At 38.6% G+C, this 22,264-nt stretch overlaps 1 long non-coding RNA gene and 1 other non-coding gene across 2 annotated transcripts in view; both read right to left on the bottom strand.

The window, feature by feature from the left end:
- LOC140595914 (uncharacterized) overlaps positions 1 to 22,264 on the bottom strand; it is a 46,781-nt gene that overhangs the window by 1,237 nt on the left and 23,280 nt on the right. Inside the window, exon 2 of the long non-coding RNA XR_011997860.1 lies at positions 5,078 to 5,224. This is a non-coding gene — a long non-coding RNA (uncharacterized lncRNA). The remainder of the gene's footprint in view (positions 1 to 5,077; positions 5,225 to 22,264) is intronic.
- LOC112915412 (U6 spliceosomal RNA) lies at positions 9,299 to 9,405 on the bottom strand. Its single transcript, XR_003234055.1, has one exon. It is a non-coding gene; the product is annotated as a U6 spliceosomal RNA (small nuclear RNA).

Genomic DNA, 22,264 nt, shown 5'->3' with positions numbered 1-22,264 from the left:
GGTCAGTGAACGAGTTCTTTGAAGTCCTGGCTGTGTTAGATAGTCCTGTGGTTTGGGATGTTTAGTCTGAAGGCAGAGGAGTACACTTTTAGAAAAACAAAGTACAGACTTTGAAATAGTTATTGAAAAAGGAATGGGTAAAGTATCTTAACTTGCATTCTTTTTTTTTTTTTTAAGAGAGAAAGAGAGAGCAGGGAAGGGGGCAGAGGGAAAGAGAGAGAATCTCAAGCAGACTGTGTTGAGTGCAGAGCTTGGAACTGTAGCGGAACTCGATCCCATAACCCTAAGATCATATCCTGAGCTGAAACCAAGAGTCAGACTCAACCAACTGAGCCACCCAGGCACACCATTAACTCACATTCTTGAGTTTGGTCATCAGTCATTATTTCAGTATGTGGTGTTTTAGTTGAAAAGATTTGCAATAAGTGATAACAGTTCCTTAAAATCTTACCTTAAAAAGTTGCTGTATTTTTCCTTCAACCTATCAATGAAGGGATCCTTGAGGTTTTTATTTCTAGTACATAGACTCCCTTCCTTCCAAATATCCTCTGACTGTGAAGATCTTATTTCAGTTGTCTTTTAAAGTACCCAAATTAAGGAACCAAATCAGTTACTGTATATGTTGAGTGCCTACTCTGTGTTGAACCGTGCTAGGTGCTGAGGACACAGTCTGGTGGTAGAGAAGCACACATAAATAGGATATTACAGTATCATGAGACAAGCGTTGTGATATGAGAAAGTACAGTGTGCCACGAAACACCATGTTCTGGGGTGAGGGAAGGAAGGACTGAGGTAAGAAATTAGGCAGGTGAATTGGGGAGGGAAATAAATGTTCTAACAGTGATTTTTTTTTTTTTAAGATTTTGTTTCTTTATTCATGAGAGACACAGAAAGAGAAAGGCAGAGACACAGGCAGAGGGAGAAGTAGGCTCCATGCAGGGAGCCCAATGTGGGACTCGATCCCTGATCCGGGGACTCCAGGACCACGCCCTGGGCCAAAGGCAGGCGCTAAACCACTGAGCTACCCGGAGGTCCCTTAACAGTGATTTTCAAGGTATGGTTGGTTCATGGACCAGTAACAACATCATCTGGGAACTTGTCAGAAATGCAGATTCACAGACCATGTCACAGATCCACTGAATCAAAAATTCTGAATCAAAACATCTGTGTTTTAATAAGGTTGACCATCCAGAGTGCCTGAGCGGCTCAGTCAGTTAAGTCTCTGACTCTTGGTTTCAGCTCAGGTCATGATCTCAGGGTCCTGAGATCAAGCCCCACATTGGGCTCAAGTCTGCTTGAGATTGTGTCCCTCCTCCTGCTCACATACATACTTTCTCTCAAATAAATAGGCAAAATCTTAAAAAAAAAAAAGCCTGACCGTTCAAATGATTCTCATGCACCCTAAAGTTTGAAAACCACTGTTCAAAACAGCAAATGTGATAAAACCAGAGTATGCAGGCAATCTTACCATAAATGGGATCTGTATGGGATGGGGGTAGCAGAGAGTAGGGGAGGGGGGGGTCATGGAAATGCCAGATGAGATTGGAAAGGTAAGGATGGTTTATTTGGGGTCTTATAGGCCATGTTAAAGACTTTGAACTTTATTTATTCAACAAATATTTATTGTATGTCTACATTATGAGTATGATGTACAAAATGGATTCCCTGCTCTCAAGGAACTTAGCCAGATAAGCAAATAAATGTATATGTCAGGTGGTAAAAAAAAAAAAATGCTATGACACAACAACTTGGATGAATCTCCAGAGACTTATGCTGACTAGAAAAAGGCAATCCCAAAAGGTTAATACTGTATAATTCCATTTATATAACATTCTTGAAATAACAAAACTATAGAAATGGGGAAGAGATTAGTGGTTGCCAGGGGTTACAGAGGGGGTGGAGGTTGGAGGGAAGTGGGTGTGTCTATAAAAGAGCAACACGAAGCCCTGTGGTGATGGAACTCTGGAAATGTTCTGGATCTTAACTGTATCAATGTCAGTATCCTAGTTGTGATATTGTACTATAGTTTTATAAAATGTGACCATTAGAGGAAACTGAGTAAAGGGCACACAGAATCTATCTGTATTATTTCTTACAACTGCATGTAAATCTGGGGATCCCTGGGTGGCTCAGCGGCTCAGTGGTTTAGCGCCTGCCTTTGGCGCAGGGTGCGGTCCTGGGGTCCCGGAATCCCGGGATTGAGTCCCGCGTCGAGCTCCCGGCATGGAGCCTACTTCTCCCTCCTCCTGTGTCTCTGCCTCTCTCTCTCTTTCTCTGTGTGTCTCTCATAAATAAATAAATAAAATCTTAAAAAAAAAAACTGCATATGAATCTACAGTTGTTTCAAAATAAAGTGGTTTTTTTTATACTATAAATATAAATCAGGATAGGAGATTGAAAGAGATGAGAGCATTATTTTATTTGGGATAGTTGGGAAAGGCCTAGGTGATAAAGGAAGTTAGAGAATTATATATGAATATCAGGAAAATATTAGAAGTATAACGGCCCTGAAAGTATGCTTGGTGTGGATAAGGAATAGCAAGGACACTATTATGGATAGAGTGGGCTGAGCAAGAAGGAGAAATGAAGTCAGAGTTGATACAGATGGTGGTTGTAGAGACAGATCATATAGGGGCTTATAGGTCACAATTAAAGACTTTTCATTTTGAGTAAAATGGGAAGTTACTTTTTTTTTTTTTAAGATTTATTTACTTATTTATTCAGAGAGAGAGGGGCAGAGACATAGGCAGAGGGAGAAGCAGGCTCCACGCAGGGAGCCTGACATGGGACTCAATCCTGGGTATCCAGGACCACACCCTAGGCTGCAGGCAGCGCTAAACCACTGCACCACCAGGGCTGCCCTGGAATGGGAAGTTATAAAAGAGTTTTAAGCAGAAAAGTAACAATTGAATTTACATTTTAAAAGTATCACTTCACTGGGTAAAAATTTGAGTGAGGGAACCACATAAGTGAGATTATGGAGGTTTGGACTAAGGTGGCAGAGGAGGAGGTAATGAGAAATAGTGTGATTATGAATAAATTTTGTGAGTACAGCTAATTGGACGTTCTGATGGATTGGGTTGGGATGTGAGAGGAGAGGAGTAAAAAATGATTCCAAGGTTTGGGCCTGAGCAAGTGGAAGAATGGTGTTATTACTTTTATGAAATGGAAAAGATGAAAGAGGAGCAATATATGGCAGAAGGTTTAGTTTTGGGCTTGTTGGTTTAGTTTTGGGCTTGTTTAGTTTTGGGCTTGTTGAAATGCCTGCAGACATCCCAGTGGAGATATTATATGGCCTGTTGGACATGTAAACACGTCTGGAGTTTGGTTAGAAGTTGGGCTAGATATATGAATTTGGGAGGCAATAGCATATAGATTTTTAAAGTCATGATCTGGATGAGAACTCCAATGATGAGTGTATATAGATTGGAAGAGAGATCTATGGAATGAGACCTGACACTCTGATTTTTAGAGGCTGGGAAGATAAAGGAGAACTCAACAAAGAATACAGAGAAGAAAAGACCATTGAGGTAGGAGAGGAACCAAGGGAGGGGAATATCTGGGAGACCAGGGGAAGAAAGTGTTTCAGGAAGAAAAGAACAACCAAATAAGTCAATTGCTACCTATAGGTAGAATGAAGTAAGAACTGAGATTTGTCCTTTAGATTTGACTGCATGGAGGTCATTAGTGATTTTGATAAGTGCAGTTTTGATGACAGTGTGAGGAAGACCGGACTGGAGTGGGCTCAAGGGAGAAAGGAGAGTCACTAGAAATTAAGCATAGACAATTCTTTGGAAGAACTTTGATCATGGGAAAGGAGGTGCAAAGAGAGGAGACAGTCGCTTTATCCTAAGAACAATGAGGGAGTCAATGAAGAACTCTTGGTGTCCATCCTTTCAATGACAGTTTAAAATACTTGATAAGAATGGGCACCTGGCTGGCTCAGTAGGAAGAGCATGTGCTGCATAGTCTTGGAGATCATGAGTTTGAGCCCCATCTTGGGTGTAGAGATTACTAAAAAAACTAAATAAATTTTAAAGATAATATGTAAATTAGACAAATAAAATACTTGATACGACTGCTTTGTTTATGTGAATTTATTAGCTCTTATATGTCAGGAGAGATGACACTAGCTAATATTTTAACTTTATGTACAATGAAACAATGTCATCACAAGTGAATAACTCACTATTTTAAAAATATTGGATATCAGATTTTGATTGTCTGCTTTAAGTAATAAAATTTGTTCTATACCTGTGTGTGTTCATATACATACACACTTATCCATATATGTATATATACAATATATGTACTATATATGTATATGTATGTGTATATATATATACACACACACATATACATATACTTGTCAAAAATATTTTAAAACCTTTATGTAGATTAATCTTAAAATATTCCTTGTTTCCAGAGAGAAATAGAGAAGTTGAACTAATTTTAGTAATTTTTTTTCCTTAGCGGGAGAGAGAAGTGGTGGGGGAAGAGAGGCAGAGGAGGGGAAGGAGAGAGACTCTTAAGCAGGCTCTGTGCCTGACTCAGGACTTGATCTCATAACCCTGAGATAATGACCAGAGCCAAAATCAAGAGTTAGACACAACCAACTGAGCCACCTAGGTGCCCCAGTAATTGTTTTCTAATTTAGATCATTATATTATTGGTTAGATTTCTGCTTTTAATGGACTAGTCTCTTAAAAGGGACAGATCTAAAAATGAGAGGTGGGAGGAAGGGGGGATCCTGTGAAGCAGGAGTTTTGGACATTTCTGCCATGTGGGCTGAATAGTATATAAGCCAGTTTCTCAGAGAAAATAGTTATATGTAACATTTACCAAAAATGTACTGTTAAACTACAAGGCTCTGTGCAGACAGATAACCTACCTAAAGCCCTACAGCTTCTAAGTAGTAGAATTAGGATTTGGACCCAGGCGGTCTGGATTGGGAATCTAGGAGTTTCACCACCACTCTTAGCAGATAAACAGAAATTGAGACAGCAAATGGCAAGAGTACCGCTAAAAATTGCCTAAGGAGAAAGCAAAAAGGGAAATGATTATAAAGACAACAAACCTGGGTGCATCCCGGGATCCAGAGCAGGACCAAGGCAAAGTCTCTGGAAGGACTGTGAGTTGGTGATTCATCAGGAAGCAGGCAGGGTGTTGGAATTCTCAAATGGCAGACTCCATATGTGCTTCAGGCAATATATGTTTCTGGCTTCTACAAATAAAATGTTTTATCTTCAATTATGTTCTTTTCCATAAATATACAACAGCAGACAACAGACACAAATAACATACAAAAGCATAGACTTTCATCAAGTATAAGAGAAGCAGCACCATCCTAGGAGTCTAAAGATTTGGGCTTTGTTCATTCATAAATGCTCATGGAAACTTTGGGGAGTGATGGATATGTTCAATACATTTAATACCTTGATTGTCGTGTTAGTTTCACAGATGTGTACATATGTCAGAACTTAACACCTTATGTGCAGTTTACAATAAGTCAATTATACCTCAGTAAAGCTGATGAAAATATTGATGGAATGCCCATGGGGTTGCTGGCACTGGCCCATAAAGAGGATATAGGCAGAACGTTATCCCTCAAAGGGCTTTTATTCAAGTGTACAGCCCAGACATGCAAGCACACAACTCACAGAGCAATGGAGAGGGGCTGTAACATAGAGACCATGTGCTGTGCCTCCGTTTCCTTTTCTATAATATCTGTGCCCCTACTTCAAAGAATGTGGTAAAAATGTAATGAAAACACTTTGTGACAAATGCTATCAAAACATAAGGAGTTTGTTTTCAAACTAAGATAACTCTTGTTAACTTATTTAGAATCCTTGCTAAGCTGACCATTTTCAAATAATGCCGGCATAAAATAATTACTGAAGGTATTGCATCTATCACAAAGTAATAAGAAATTGTTAGACTTGACTTTGCCATTATTATCATGGTAATGTCATTTGTGTGACTTTGGGTAAATGACTTAACTTCTCTAAGCCTTCTCTATAAAGTGGAGATATTAAAATTGACCTCCAGGATAGCTGTAAAAATTAAATGAAATAATGTATATTACCTGTTTAATACAGAGCAAATAATGAAAGGTACACCTGATTTGAAATTTTTTTACATTTTATTTTATTTTATTTTTTTATTTTATTTTATTTTATTTTATTATGAGAGGCACACAGAGAGGCAGAGACATAGGCAGAGGGAGAAGCAGGCTCCCCACAAGGATCCTGATGTGGGACTTGATCCTGCATCCCGGTATCACGCCCTAAGCGGAAGGCAGATGCTCAACTGCTGAGCCACCCAGGCATCCCTATTTCTTTCTATTTAAGTTCAATTTGCCAACATATAGTAATAACACCCAGTGATCTGAAATTTTTTAAAGCAAAAACTATTCATTCTTTTTGAACTAACAGTTCACATCTAGTGTTTTCCATTACATTATTTGAACACATAGGAAATTTTTCATAATAAGGTTAATCCCTATAACAATTATCACAATAATTCCAAGTTGTGTTCCTGTCTTTTTGTAGTTACAATTTTACGTTGTGGGTTGGAGGATAGAAAAAGATGAAGAGTGAATGGGGTTGGTTGTTACCCTGCAGTCTTTGAGTAATTCAATCTATTTTTATCCCACTTTGATGGCTCCAGATCATTGCAGATAATAGTTTTATCTGTCCTATGAGAGGTTTATTTGGTCCTTTTGTTTTTTGCTTTTGATAGTGGAAGAAATACTGATAAGGTCATTTGGGGTGAAGAAAATATACTCAACTTGGGTCATTAGTTCTCCTACTTCAGTGGCTAATCCATAAACCTGAGGTAAGGAATGCAATTTTATTTTTAAACTTTTTTTCTATGAACTTTCTTTTTTTAAGTTGAAGCATAGTTGACATACAGCATTTTATTAGTTTCAAGCATACAACAGAGTGATTTGACAATTTTATATGCATTAAGTTATACTCACTAAGGTAAGTGTAGTTACAATACAATCTTATTACAGTATTATTGGTAGTATTCACCAGGCTGTACTTTTCATCCCCATAACTTATTTATTTTATAACTGGAAGTTTATGCCTCTTAATCCCCTTTACCTGTTTTGCCCATCCCCCAACCTCTCCCCTCTGGCAGCCACCAGTTTATTCTCTGTATTTATGATTCTGTTTCTGTTTGTTTGTTTTGTTTTTTAAGATTCCACATATAAGTGAAGTCATGTGGTATTTGTCCTTCTCTGTCTGACTTCTCTCACTTAGCATAATACCCTTTAGGTCATGTTGTGGCAAATAGCAAGATCTTATTCTTTTTTATAGCTGGGCAATATTCCATTTTATATATATATACCACATCTTCTTTATTCATCTGTGGGTGGACACTTGGATTCCTTCCATATCATGGTTATTCTAAATCATGGTACAAAAACATAGGATTGCATATATCTTTTTGAACTGGTGTTTTAATTTTCCTTGGGTAAATACCCAGTAGTGGAATTACTAGATCATATGATAATTCTATTTTTAATTTTTTGAGGAAACTCCATGCTGTTTTCCACAATGGCTGCACCAGTTTGCTTTCCCACCAACAGTGCACAAGGGTGCCTTTTTCTCTACATTCTCATCAACACTTGTTATTTCTTGTCTTTTTGATTTTAGCTATTCTGACAGATGTGAGGCGTTACCTCATTGTGGTTTTGATTTGCATTTCCTTGATGATTAGTGATATTGAACATCTTTTCATGTGTCTATCAACCGTCTGTATGTATTTAGAAAAATGTTTATTGAGGTCTTCTGCCCATTTGATTAATTGAATTTTTTTGGTGTTGTATAAGTTCTTTTTATAGTTTGGATATTAACCCCTTACAGATAGATCATTTGCAAATATCTTCTCCCATTCAGTAGGCTGCCTTGCTGTTTTGTTGAAGGTTTCCTTTGCTGTGAAGAAACTTCGTATTTTGATGTAGTCCCAATAATTTAATTTTACTTTTGTTTCTCTTGTCTATGGAGACATATCCATAAATATGTTGCTAAGGCCTATGTCCAGGAGACTACTGTCTATGTTTTCTTTGAGGAGTTCCTCATATTTAGGTTTTTAATCCATTTTGAGTTTACTTTTTGTTTGCTATATTTTAAAAACTTAAGTGATTCTAATGTATTGACAAGGCTGAGAACAATTAACAAGTATGTATATGGCTGGCAGAAATTAAGCACCCAATAAATAGTAACTTAAAAAAAATTGGGGGAAAATGTAATAGAAAGCTTATGGACAGAGGTAGATTTAATTTGAAGCAAATGAGGCTTATGTTTCAGAACCCTTGACCAGCACAGGCTCCTTCTAAGGCCCAGTAATGAGGAGAGTAGTCAGCAACCCCAGCCCTGTGGAGAGCTGCCCTACCCAGGGCCACCTGCCTATGCTAATTCTCTTACACTTCCCTGTTTCTGTTTCTTCCAATTGCAAAAGGATATTCAGGTAATAGAAGGGATCAGCAAGATTTCAAAACAGAATAAAAATTATTTCTGTGGGAAGACCTCAGTATACCCTACAAATAGGTAATTCTTGTTACTAGTGTTGAAAGTAACACCCAGAGAGGTTAGGATCTGCCTCAAGCCACAAATCAGCAAATAGTAGCAGCAGCAGCCACACAGTAGTAGAATCTGTGAGTCTTGTCTTACAGCCCTGTGCCTAAGCACACGAATATATCTCTGGAGCAACCATGCAGATCTGTGCTGGCTGATTATGCATAAACTCTAGAGGATGGTGCCACTCACCTTTCAAAACTTGCCCCATTCCTTGAGTAATTGATATGTCTTCAGGCCTTACTAGCTTGTGACCTCGAAACAAGGCCGTGTGTGTGCCTTAATATCCAAACCACAGCTCTGAGCCCATGAAGCTGGGGGGTCTGTTCCTTTGCTGAATTCACATGCTCCTCCACACCTCCCCCAAATCTAAGGAGTGCTTAGGAGTGCTTGTCATCCCCATCAGTCCCTCCCTTCCAAAATGGCCTCTTCTAAGACCCCGGGGAACCCCTTGCAGTACATTCAAATGGGTGTATGTCTTTATAAAAGTTGTAAGTATTTTAATTGTAATCATTTCAGACTTCTGTCTGTTTCTACTACTACTTTTGCTCCTTCATACTCTCCCTCTCTAGGGTGGTATTGGAGCGGCTGTGGGCCTCTTTTGTAGGAGCTGGCTAAGAGAAACGTGAATACTATATATGTTGTGCCTCAAAAATTTTTTTTGATTTTGTATGTTTTTTTATTGGAATTCAATTTGCCAACATATAGTATAAAAAAATATGGAGCGCTTCATGAATTTGTGTGTCATCCTTGCACAGGGGCCATGCTAATCTTCTCTGTATCATTCCAATTTTAGTATATGTGCTGCCGAAGCGAGCACAAAAAAATTTTTTTTAAAGTGCAACTTGGAAATATGCTGTTTTTAGCACCTTCAATGTCAGATATTGACATATAATAAAGGGCTCATATTGAAAGTGTGCAATTTGGTATGTTTTGACTTATGTATAGCCTGAGAAACCATAACCAAATCAAGATAAAACCCATCACCCTTAAAAGGATTCCTTGTGCCTCTTTGTAATTCCTCCCACTTGTTCTTACTCTGTTCTTAGCCACTGATTTCTGTCAGTTTAGTTTGTGTTTTCTATAAATGGAATCATGTAGTATACTCCTTTTGGTCTGGCGTTGTTTTGCTCAACAATTACTTTGGGATTCATCCATGTTGTGTGTATCAATAGTTTATTCCTTTCTATTACTATTGTATTCCATTTTATGAATATGCTACAATTTCTTTAACCGTTCTACTGCTGAGACATTTGGATTGTTTCTTGTTTAGGGGTTATTTCAAATCTGCTGTGTATGTATGATCATGTACTTCCATTTCTCTTGGTTAAATACCTGGAAGTAGAATGGCTGGGTCAGATGGTAGGTTTATAGCTAATTTTTAAGAAATTGCCAAGCCTTCCAGAGTGATTTTATCATTTTGCATTCCCACTAGCAGTGTATGAAAGTTCTAGTTGATCTTTATTCTTGCTAATTCTTAGTATGATCAGTCTTATATTTTAGCCATTCTAATAAGGGTAGCAGAATCTCACTGTAATTTTTTTTAAAAAAGATTTTATTTATTCATGAGAGACACAGAGAGAGAGGCAGAGACATAGGCAAAGGGAAAAGCAGGCTTCTCACAGGGATCCTGATGTGGGACTCGATCCCAGGATCCCGGGATCATGCCCTGAGCCAAAGGCAGATGCTCACCCGCTGAGCCACCCAGGCGTCCCCTCACTGTGATTATAATTGCCATTTCCCTAATAGCTAATGATGCAGAATCTATTTTCAGTGTGGCTTGTTTGCCATCTTTATATCTCCTCATTGAAGTGTCTTTTCAGATGTTTTGCTCATTTAAAAGAAATTTGTGTTGTGTATTTCCTTATTGAGTTTTGAGAGTTTTTTTTATATTCTGAATATTCCCAGATGTGTTCTGGCTCCATATGGCCAGAATAAAGTAATCACTATGGATGACAGAGTTTTTCCAAAGCTGATTACTGTGTCTTGAATAATGCCACTGTAGGACACCCCCTACCCCAACCTGCAATGTAGTCCATGTAGCACTGGGCCAAAATATTCTGTATGGGAAAAATACTCCCTGGGTATACTCCTCTACTCTCACACTACTACCACACTTCACTTCACTTCTGACACTAGATGTGTGGGTTTCCCACACATCAAACAATTCTCTGACACCAGCTGGGTGTCCGACAATTTAACTCAATTCTGACACTATCTACTTGGAGTTAATATCAGATCTCACAGGTTAAGGTCTCAATCCCACAAGACCACCCATCCCTCACTCAGATACCAGTCTCAAGCTCCAGGTTGTCATCTGTACTTCTGACTAATCATCTGTAAATCTCATGTCACATTCCTTGGGTTTGATAATTTGCTACAATGATTCACAGAACTCAGGGAAATATTAAATTACCTTTACCAGTTTATTATAAAAGGATATGATAAAGGATAGAGATTGACATCCAGATGGAAGGGATGCCTAAGGCAAGGTATAAGAGGAAGGGTGCAGACCTTCCATGACCTTGCCATATGTGCCACCCTCCCAGTACCTCCTTTCTCCAACCTCAATGTATTCAACAAGCTGGAAGCTCTCTGGACCTCATACTTTTGGGACTTTTATGAGGGCATCACCATGTATGCATGATTAACGAATATCTCAATTTCCAGCCTTGTCTTCCTGGAGGGTAGGAGGGTGGGGCTAAATGTTCTTAGTTTCTGATCATGGCTTGGTCTTTCTGGTGGCCAGGTCCCATCTGGGCCCACCAACCATTGCCTCATGAGAACAAAAGATACTCCTATCACTTAGGAAATTACAACAGCTTTAGGAGCTCTATGCTAGGAACTGGGGACAGAGGCCAACATATACATTTTCTATTATTTCACATGCTCCAAGTCCTTTTCACAGCTTTTCTTCTAGCATAGGAGAAAGAGAAGTTCAGACCTTCACATTATCCAGTCTAGTCTTAAAAATCTCCTATGAGCAAATATTTTAACAAAAATACAAGTACCTTTTGCAAGAACCATCACTTTCAGGGATATTCTAGTCTACATAGGCAATTAGAAAAACAAAAGACAAAAACAGCTCTCTTACTTTGAAAGCATATAGTCCTGCTAATAATACTCTCAATTTGTATCCCTAAATGAAAGGCTTAACATTTTAAGTTTTCAGATGCTTTACAATTGTCTGCACTTGTCTTCACAGTTGTCTCCAAGAAGAGTTGATGGATTCCTGCTTGTCATTTACATTTTTCAGGTTCCATTTTCATCTCTACTTCTAGAGACAGAACATTTGTAGTAAATATCACTTTTTCAGCTTTTCAAAATGCTAAACTTATTTATTCACTGGACACTGAAATACATATACAGATATGTATGTATATACATACATATGTATGCATATAAATATATATATATTTGCAACTTTCCCTTCTAAAGAACTTCTGATTGAGGAGGTCATGGAAGTCTCTGGATCAATGAACAAGCATTTTGGAGATTTCTAATCCTCCTAAATGTGGGAGCCTAGCATCTAGCCATTTCAAAACACTGGTAAAACTGATACAGGAGTGAGGGACTGACCCTAAATGGGGCCAAGAAGTGGGTAGCAGAATGCTCTTTCCATCCTAAACTTGTCCTTGCTACTATAACCTTTAGTTATACAAAAGCAAAGATTTTACAGAGGGGCATAGAAGAGCAGCATTTATTGTGGAATTCTGAAAGACTTTGGAAACTAACACCAAGTCAACCAAAGGAATTTTTTAAAATCCCAGTTGTTTGCAGAACATTTATTTTAGTATCAAAAAGCATTCTACCCCTCAACATCCTCTGACTACCTTGTCATATTCAATATAGCACTGTTGTCATCCTCATCATTATTATCACATAAGTATTGGTCTTATTTATTAGCATTAACCATTTGCCAGTCACCAAACTACATGCTTTAGACATTGTATCTTTCAGTAACTCAGAACAGCCGTATGTGTTAGAAACTATTATCCCTTTTCACAGATTAAAAAGCAAAAGCATGGAGAAATTAATTTCCTCACAGTAACAAACTAGTAAATTAAGTTAAAAATCAAACACAGACCCATTTAACCAATGGCATGCTCATAATAAGCTTATCACAGTCACTCCTTCACTCAATAATTGGTATTTGTAGAAGCAGATTTACCATGAAATAGTGAAGCTTAAGTTTCAGGCCCCTCGAGTTATACAAACTCCTTCTAGAGCCATGTCCCTGGGGGTCCCTAATAATGTGTTCACACAGTCATGTGCCTTTGTAAAATGAGTTATCAGTTAAGATGCTTTTCCTTCTGTTCAACTCCTCCCCCATCACACTTTCCCTTACATCATGGGGCATTGTTATGGCTGTGGACATTTTTATACTGAATTGGGGACTTGGGGATACATTTAATTTGAGTTTTGTGTGATATTTTATGTAGTTCACAGTAACTTTTGTATACAAGCAAGCAATTCCTATTGCTTGGTGGTGTAGGAGTGGCTTTTAGTAATATTCTTCTCATTGATGGTGCCAACTCACCTGGTGTTGTGACATTTCAACGAAAAGAGTTAAAAAGCGGTGAAGAGAATCAAAGAAAATGGAATTAGAGTGAAAATTACATTTTTGACATCTTGAACTACTATAAGAATTCATTAATCTTAAAATTAAGCTCCTTACTATTAGAATTAACTCATTAAACCATTCATGAAATTAGATACAGTATAATCTCTAATACATTTTAGAGAGATTTTTATTAAGTGGTTTATATAAATGAGCATCATTTTTCTGAGTAATGTGCTTATAAGAAGCAACTCATTCCTTTGTGATGCCTGATGAAGCATAAATTTGATGAGAAAGAACCCTGGCATATGATCATATGTGATATGTGATGAATTTATAACATTGGCCCTCCCAGTCTGAACTGTCAGATGAGCAGTGAGATACCTGTCTGGCACATACTTCATGAAGCATTTGTCAAATGAATGAGTGAATGAATCATTAGTTTTATAGGGTTTACATATCATTGGATTTACATGATCAAGACCCCTTGGTTCAGAGAGGCTGAGTGATTTACTTCCTAACATTCAGTGGCAGGGTGAGACAAGGACTCAGGTTTCCTGACTGTCAGTCCTGTGTTCTTTTTTTTTTTTTTTTTTTAATTTTATTTATTCATTTGAGAGAGAGAGCACAAGTGAAGGAGGCACGGAGCGTAGAGGCAGAGGGAAAGGGAGAAGCAGACTCCTTGCTGAGCAGGAAGCCTGATGTGGTTGATTCCAGGACCCTGAGATCATGACTTGAGCTGAAGGCAGATACCTAACCATCTGAACCACCTAGGCACCCTTTAATCCTATGTTCTTTAGTAAGATTTCAGATTGTGAAAATCTTCTAGAAAGATTTTTCTTTAAGAAAGCTCTACCAATTCCAACAACTAAAAGCACCTCTTTTATATCCTGGAAATTATTGTCCTTCTATGGAAAAGGATTCTTCCTTAGAAAATCCAAGAAATTAAAAAAAAGAAAAGAAAAAAAAAAGAAAATCCAAGAAATTAGGCAGTGATTGTTTTAAGTATTCCTTTATGTTATCTGACCTGGTTCTGATAAACAAGATGCCAAAAGAATCTTGGGGGGGCCCTTTATATCAAGGATTTTCAAACTGAGGGTCTTGACCTATTGGTGATTACTTAAATCAGTTTAGTGGCTGAATTTTTTCACTAGAATAAAAAAGAAAATATCAGATTGTATTGCCACATGGTAAGGGACTAAATATTGTTTAGGGAAAACTTTTGTATGCAACTTGTCACAATATAATTTTTTATTTTTAATTTTTTTTTACTGTGAATCATCGTCAAAATTGAAAAAAAAAATAGGGATGGTCACCCAAGTGCCTAGAACAGAATAAAAATGTAACATCAGCATAATATGTATTTAGGGAATAAGCCTAGGGGCATAAACTTAATTGTTTTGGGTTGAAGGGAGGAGGAGGGAAGAGGACTTTCACAGTTAGGCCATTAACAGATACCCAGATGAGGAAAAGCTCAGAGCCCTTGTGGTATGTATGGCTGATGATCAAGGCCTGGACATCGCTACATGGTTGGAGACTTAGAACCCTGAGAAGTGTCTCATTGGGTGTGGATTTAGCCTGAGCTTGGGCCAATAATGGAACCTGATAGAAACGGGCTTGCAAGGAGCCAGTTTGGGGCAGACATCTCACTGGGCTTGGGGGACGATCAAGGCTGTTCACTGTAAAGTTGGTTGAGCTCCAGTTATAAGTGTAGTTGCGGTGGCTCAGTCCATTAGGCGTCTGCCTTCAGCTCAGGTCACGGTCTCAGAGTCCTGAGCTCAAGCCCCACCTCAGGCTCCTTGCTCAGCAGGGAGTCTGCTTCTCCCTCTCCCTCTCCCTCTCCCTCTGCTCCTCCGCACTGCTAGTGCTCAAATAAATAAATAAAACCTTAAAAAAAAAAGAGTGTAGTTTTATTCAGTGCTAGATTTTGAAGGAGAGGCATGAAGGGATGGGTCTACTAAGTTGTGGAGGATCCTATAGGCAATGAAGTGGGGATAGGCAAGGATGATGCATTGGGTTTAGGAAGTTCCCACTATTACCTGTTTTTCTTCAGACTGCTTACTCAGTACGTAGAACAGTTAAATGTTTATAATACTATAGTGTTAGCCAGAATAATATCCAAGGAGAATAGTGATTTTAAAAGTGCTTATCCATCTTTTCATTAGCCTTGTCCTAGTGACAATTTTCCAGTCCCTTATTTTTTCCTTTTTTTGACAGATTGTTTAAGTGTATCTCTTGTAAATAAGAGATATTTTTATTTAATTAAAAATATATTAGAATGCAGCAGCCCGGATGGCTCAGCGGTTTAGCGCCGCCTTCAGCCCAGGGTGTGATCCTGGAGATCCGGGATCGAGTCCCACATCGGGCTCCCTGCATGGAGCCTGCTTCTCCCTCTGCCTATGCCTGTGCCTCTCCTTCTCTGTGTCTCTCATGAATAAATAAATAAAATCTTTAAAATATATATATATATATATATGTCAGAATGTTAAACAGTATTTTGATTAGGAAGGTGACTACCTGTCAAGGTTCAAATATCTTAAAGAAGCAATTAGAAGAAAATAATTTAAAATGTTAATTATAGGGGCACCTGGCTTGCTTAAATGGTAGAGCATGAGATTCTTGATCTCAGGGATGTGAGTTTGAGCCCCACATTGGATGTAGATTTAAAACTAAAATCTTTAAGAAAAATGAATAGATAAAATGTTAATTATATAACTGGGTGGGTTAAAACAAATAATTCACCAAGTAGTTTGAAATACAACTTGGAAATCTGAATCTCTAAAATTATAATTTTATAATTATAATCTTATAATCTTACTCTCGAGTGAGTGACCAGAAAAGAAAGGAAGGTGGGAGCAAATAGTACTATCAGGTCTTATTAAACCAACTGCAGGGATGCCTGGGTGGCTCAGCAGTTGAGCCTCTGCCTTCGGCTCGGGGTGTGATCACAGAGGATCAAGTGCCACATTGGGCTCCTTGCAGGGAGCCTGCATCTCCCTCTGCCTCTCTCTCTGTGTCTCTCATGAATAAATAATATATATATAAAAAAAAAAACAACAACTGCAGATTTTTGGAGATTTGACATCTACCAATATAACTGAGAAGAAAAAAATAATAAAAAGATACATATTTTTAAAGATTTTATTTATTTATTCTTGAGACACACAGAATCAGAGACATAGGTAGAGGGAGAAATAGGCTCCTTGTGGGGAGCCCGATGTGGGACTCGATCCCAGGACCATGGGATCACAACCTGAGCCAAAGGCAGATTCTCAACCACTGAGCCACCCAGCATTCCAAAAAGATTTAAGGATATTTAAAATGTGGCTATGGGGAGCTTGGGTGGCTCAGGTGGTTAAGCAGCGGCCTTCGGCCAGGTCATGATCTAGAGGTCCTGGGATCAAGCCCCACAGTGGGCTCCCAGCTCAGCAGGGAGTCTGTTCATCCTCTCTCTCTGCCTCTCTCCCCTGCTCATGCTCTTTCTGTCTCTCAAATGCATGAATAATTTTTTTAATGTGGCTATTATATTTATATAAAAATAGTTTTATGATTCTACTCTCAAGAATGCAGAGTTCGGGGATCCCTGGGTGGCTCAGCGGTTTGGCGCCTGCCTTTGGCCCAGGGCGCGATCCTGGAGACCCGGGATCGAGTCCCACATCGGGCTCCCGGTGCATGGAGCCTGCTTCTCCCTCTGCCTGTGTCTCTGCCTCTCTCTCTCTCTCTCTGTGACTATCATAAATAAATAAAAATAAAAAAAAAAGAATGCAGAGTTCGAAAAAAAGAATGCAGAACTGAGTATAGTTTTTGTCGTTACTGTTCTTACTTATTTTTCCAGTAGCAGGATAGATTTGAGTTGAAATATTCATGTTCTTTTACCTGATCCACTTTGTCATGTTGTGAAGAAGACTGGCTAAAGATCAGAACCAGGAAAGTCACCTGGCCCACACTGGCATCAAACTTGTGGGAATTCATGCATCAGATAACTCTCTGAATGGACCCACTACAAATAGCTATGAATTACATTATTATTCTGGCAGCTACATTTTCTGTTCTGATTATCTTTGCAGAGGATAGATTCCTTCTATGTTTCGACGTTAATAGAAGATTGAAATTGGATGGTCATTGTGTTTAACATGGATCAACCATGTTATCTGTTGCCAATGGTGGCAACAGATACCAAACAGATTCATTTTCAAACCCAACCTGAGGCAAAACCTAATACTCAAAACAATCATATTTCCAGGTAAAACAGAAATATTTTGTGGGCTATAGTGAGCTAATTTATTTTTTTTAAGATTTTATTTATTTATTCATGAGAGATACAGAGAGAGGTAGAGACACAGGCAGAGGGTGAAGCAGGCTCCATGCAGGGAGCCCGACGTGGGACTCGATCCCGGGTCTCCAGGATCAGGCCCTGGGCTGAAGGCAGCGCTAAACCGCTGAGCCACCCGGGCTGCCCCCCCTTTTTTTTTTTTTTTTAAGATTTTATTTAATATAGTGAGCTAATTTAAACAATAGCATTTAATAGTATATCAAATGTCCCCTGCAACAGCCATAGTTAATTAGTATAAGGCAGTAATTGTGCCAATAATAAGGAAATACCAAGGTAATATCCGGGTGAAGAAGAAATTATATTAGAAAGGATTTAAGAGATAACTCTATCAGAAATCATGTCACCAAATTTACTGGAAAAATGATCATTGTTGAAGCTGAATGATACTCAGGTTTAATTCTCTCTACTTCTGTATATCTTCAAAAATCTCCGTTAGGGAAGTGATAAACAAAAGTGTGGAAAAAATCTAAGTCACTTTTCTACCTCTGTGGAAGTAAAATAAAGTTTAAGTGACAGGTACTAGAAAAAGTAAATACTATGATGACTATAACTGGCCTGTACTACAAATCAAATTCATATTCATTAAAATTTTTACATTGATTTTTGTGTGTATATGTGTAGGCTTCAATGCTCAGAATATATGTGGCAAGTTTGAGTAAAATGTCTTTATAAGGTGTATGTCACAATATAAATGTCAGATATTCTTATTTATTAAGAAAATTACCAGTGCCCAGTGTCACTGAAGCTGATAGATAGAGGGCAGCATGGTCTTATCATTTTAGCAACAGATCCTAAGAGGTGGGCTGTGATCTCAGTTTTGCTTATTAAAGAAACAGACCAATCTGATAATTATTTAAATGATACTTAATAAGGGTTCAACACTGTACTAGAACAGTGTGATATAATGGGTATGGCGTAATGATACTTCTGGAGTCACACTTGGGCTAGAATTAAACTTGGGGCGCTTAGGTGGCTCAGCGGTTGAGCATCTGCCTTTGGCTCAGGGCATGATCCCCAGGTCCAGGGATGGAGTCCTGCATTGGGCTCCCTGCAAGGAGCCTGGTCTTCCCTCTGCCTATGTCTCTCTCATGAATAAAGAAATAAAACCTTTAAAAAAATTTTAATTTAAACTTACTAAACCAGGCTGTTTCCTCTTCTTTAAACAATAATAGCTAACTCAAGGGGAGTTACAGTTACTTAATGTTACAGTTCTAGTTACTTAATGAGGTACAGCTCATTAAGTAGAACAGTGTCTGGAATATAGTACGTACAATAAATGGTGGTTATTATTATTATCTGCCCCATTGAATATGATATATTCTCTCCATAGTAGTAAGTAGAATGTAGAAATATGCGTAGTAGTAAGTAGAATATGTAAATAGAAATATTTTTCTATTGGACTAGGCATTCTAAAATAGGCCATGTGTGCAGGACAACCGAGCTCTTGACATGAGCAGCATTATTTAGATGCAATTTCTTTGTGTCAGCCTATCAGGCTGCTGTATTTTTGGGTATCTTAACATCTAGGTGCCTCTAGCCTCCTGAGGCTTGCATTTTGAGGAATCAGCCAAGTAGGAAGCAGGCCTGCTGAAACCTGTTCCACCCTCAAACTTGGCACCTGCCATCTCCACAGCTGGATTCGTCTTCTAGATACCCTCAATTCCAATTGATCTGGGTTCAGGTCTTCCCCTGGCACCATGACAACTGCCCAGAGTTCCCAAAGCCAGATGTCACCACTCCCGTCTTACCTCTCAGATCAGATCACCTCTCGCAAGCCATTGTCTGATTGCAGTTCAGCCACTCTCCCTGGGCTTAGATATTAAGACTTCTATACATCTCTCCAGCTAAGAGAAGATCCACCTTTTCTATCAGTTGCTTTTCTACTGCTACCTTATCCCAGATTCTGTTTCCTACCCATGCCAACCCATCCTAGCATGCTGCATGACACGAATAAGTACCTGTTCTATAGAGGATATTCTCTAAATATTTGTTGAATTAATGATGTTCATGTTAATGATGGGGATGGGAGGATATTCAGCTGGAATGGGCATGGATGTGGGTAGTTCAGTAAGTTAGCTATATATTTAATCACACTAGACTTTATCTTGATGTCTTTCTTGTCATTTTGATTTCTGAATCTCATTCTTTGGTATATTCCTGAGAAAGGCACATGAGAACAGCATTCCCTAACAGCAGTTTATTTGTGCCCTTTATATTTGAGTCACTTTTTCCCGACGGCAGTGATTTCAGACTTCAACGTCTCAAACTTCTCAATGCTCTGATCACTCCCTTCTACCCTCATTGGCAACAGCAAACCTCACCTCCTACACAATAGAGGAAATAGAAGCCCTGTTTTCTCAATATAAAATATAAGCCTACTTTCCTCCTTCCTTTCATTAAACAAAGAGCCCATCCTTATTGCTCTTTAAAGTTAAGCCCTCTTCTCTTTGTTTAGATTCTATTCCTTCCCTCTTTCTATGGAACATTACACTGTCAGTTATCCTTTTTTGTTTTTGTATGTTCAAACTCTCTCTCTCCTGATTAGAACCTTCTTATCAAGTTTTAAATACATTCAAGTCACCCTCAATTTTTTTAAAAGGTCACTCAATCCCACATCCCCTTCCAACTATCATCCTATAATGTGCTTCCCTTGTGGTCACACTTTTCCAACATGTAATTCGTACATGCCATGTAGGTGCTATGAGTGCCTTCTCAATATCCATCTCCCCTGTTTGCTACAGAAACTGATTCTTTTAGGAACAATAATCAGGGATCCCTGGGTGGCGCAGCGGTTTGGCGCCTGCCTTTGGCCCAGGGCGTGATCCTGAAGACCCGGGATCGAATCCCACATCAGGCTCCCGGTGCATGGAGCCTGCTTCTCCCTCTGCCTGTGTCTCTGCGTCTCTCTCTCTCTCTCTGTGACTATCATAAATAAATAAAAATTAAAAAAAAAAAAAGGAACAATAATCAGTCAGACTAAAGAGCTGCATTTCCTAGTTGCCCTTATAGCTAAGAGTAGCCATATGACACAGTTATGGCTAATGGTAAGTAAGCTGAAGTCAGCTGAGGATTTATAGAAAATGTTTGCTTTGCTGGTATAAGTACCAGACATTTCCCCTTGATATTTCTTTCTTCTGCCTATCTGAAACACTGGCTTGAGAGTTAATAGCCATCTTGCATACACAATGGGATAAAAGCCACATACTAGGGATGACAGAGCTTTGATGACATCATGGAGTCACTACACCAGTCTTAACTGTCTCCCTCTGTCATTCTTATCACATGAGGAAAATAACCCTATTTAGTTAGGCAACTGTCATCAGTCTCTATTACATGTGACCAAATGCAATTCTTAATCTATATCTTGCTCCCTACATTTCCTCACCTTCCACTCACTCTCAAACCATTCCATTCTGGCTTGTGGCCCATCATTCCACTGGAATCACCAATGACCTGCATGTTGTGAAATCCAGCGGATATTTTCAGTTCTCATATTTCTTAACCTCTCAGCAGCATTTGACTCCTGTCCATGGCCTCTCTTTGAAACACTGTCTTCCCATGGCTTCCATGACCTGAGTTTGCTCAGGTCTGAGCAAACGCTCTGAATTTGCTCTTTCACCACCAGCTGCTCTCTCTCTGTCTTCTTTACAGGTTACTCTTCCTCTTCTAGCTACACTCACCATCTCTTGGCCTCTAAGACATACCATGGCCTTAGTCACATGCTCTTCCTTCTGTTGCAAATGCTCTCCTCTCCTTTTTTTTTTGCCAGGTTAGTCTTCCTTGTCCTTCCATCCATTCTTCACTTCCTCAGAGAAGCTTCCTCTGACCTCTTTGTGAGGTCATATTTCCCTATTGTATATTCCTTCATAGCTCTTACATAGTTACAACTTCACCTTTTGCAGTGTGACTCTTTAAGTAAGCTGCCTCCCTCAGAATGTAGGCTCCATGAAGACAGGGACATTGTTGTATCCTGAGAATGCAAAATGTTTCCCAACACATAATGTGTGCTCTATAATTAGTTCTTGGGTGCATAAATCGAAGAATGTATAATTATATGGTGATTTACTTACATGCTTTTTATCTGCCTTCTTCCAGCTCCAGGAGAGAAGGAAACTAGTTTTGTTCACAACCATATATGCATTACCTAACACCTACTGCATGGCACATTGTAGGAAACACAATACATTTTTTAATGAATCAAAGAATGAAAGAATAGGGTACCAAGAGAGACGTCCCAGTAGGTCCATCCCTAATTATTTTGATAACTTTTCATGAAGTTTCTGGTAAACAATAGAGTATCAAATAGCTTTATGGTATCTAGAGAAGAGTCTTTTGGAAAATATTGTCTGCTAGCTTGTTCTCCATACAATATGTCATATCTAAAATAGGTTGTCTATAAAGATCTTGAATCTATATACTTCTTCCCCTCTTCATTGCCACTACCCTAGTCAAGCTCACTTATTTCCCCTGGACTAATTGGACCATACACCTTACTTTAAGGATGATTTATTAAACTATATATAAACTTGGACGATTCAGAGTTTTGACTGTATCTCAGGTCCAAGGATCATATCTGTTTATGTTATCTCCAAAGAAAGCTAAGAACATTTGGCACATACATAATTTTTTATTTTGTTGTGGCAAAAAGTCATTTTTGTTCTACATTTACAAAGTATTTCATTTGCTTAAGGTAAAGAAGTATTTTTAAACTAGCAATGACTCTTTGTTTTCAAATGACTAAATTGAAAACATTAAAAAAAGAAAAAGAAAGCCAGTGACCTTTTA

The sequence above is a fragment of the Vulpes vulpes genome, chromosome 16 (genome assembly GCF_048418805.1).
Source record: "Vulpes vulpes isolate BD-2025 chromosome 16, VulVul3, whole genome shotgun sequence".
In the NCBI taxonomy this organism is placed as follows: Eukaryota; Metazoa; Chordata; class Mammalia; order Carnivora; family Canidae; genus Vulpes; species Vulpes vulpes.
The sequence above is the reverse complement of the archived record's forward strand: the minus strand, read 5'-3'. Positions and strand labels throughout refer to the sequence as shown.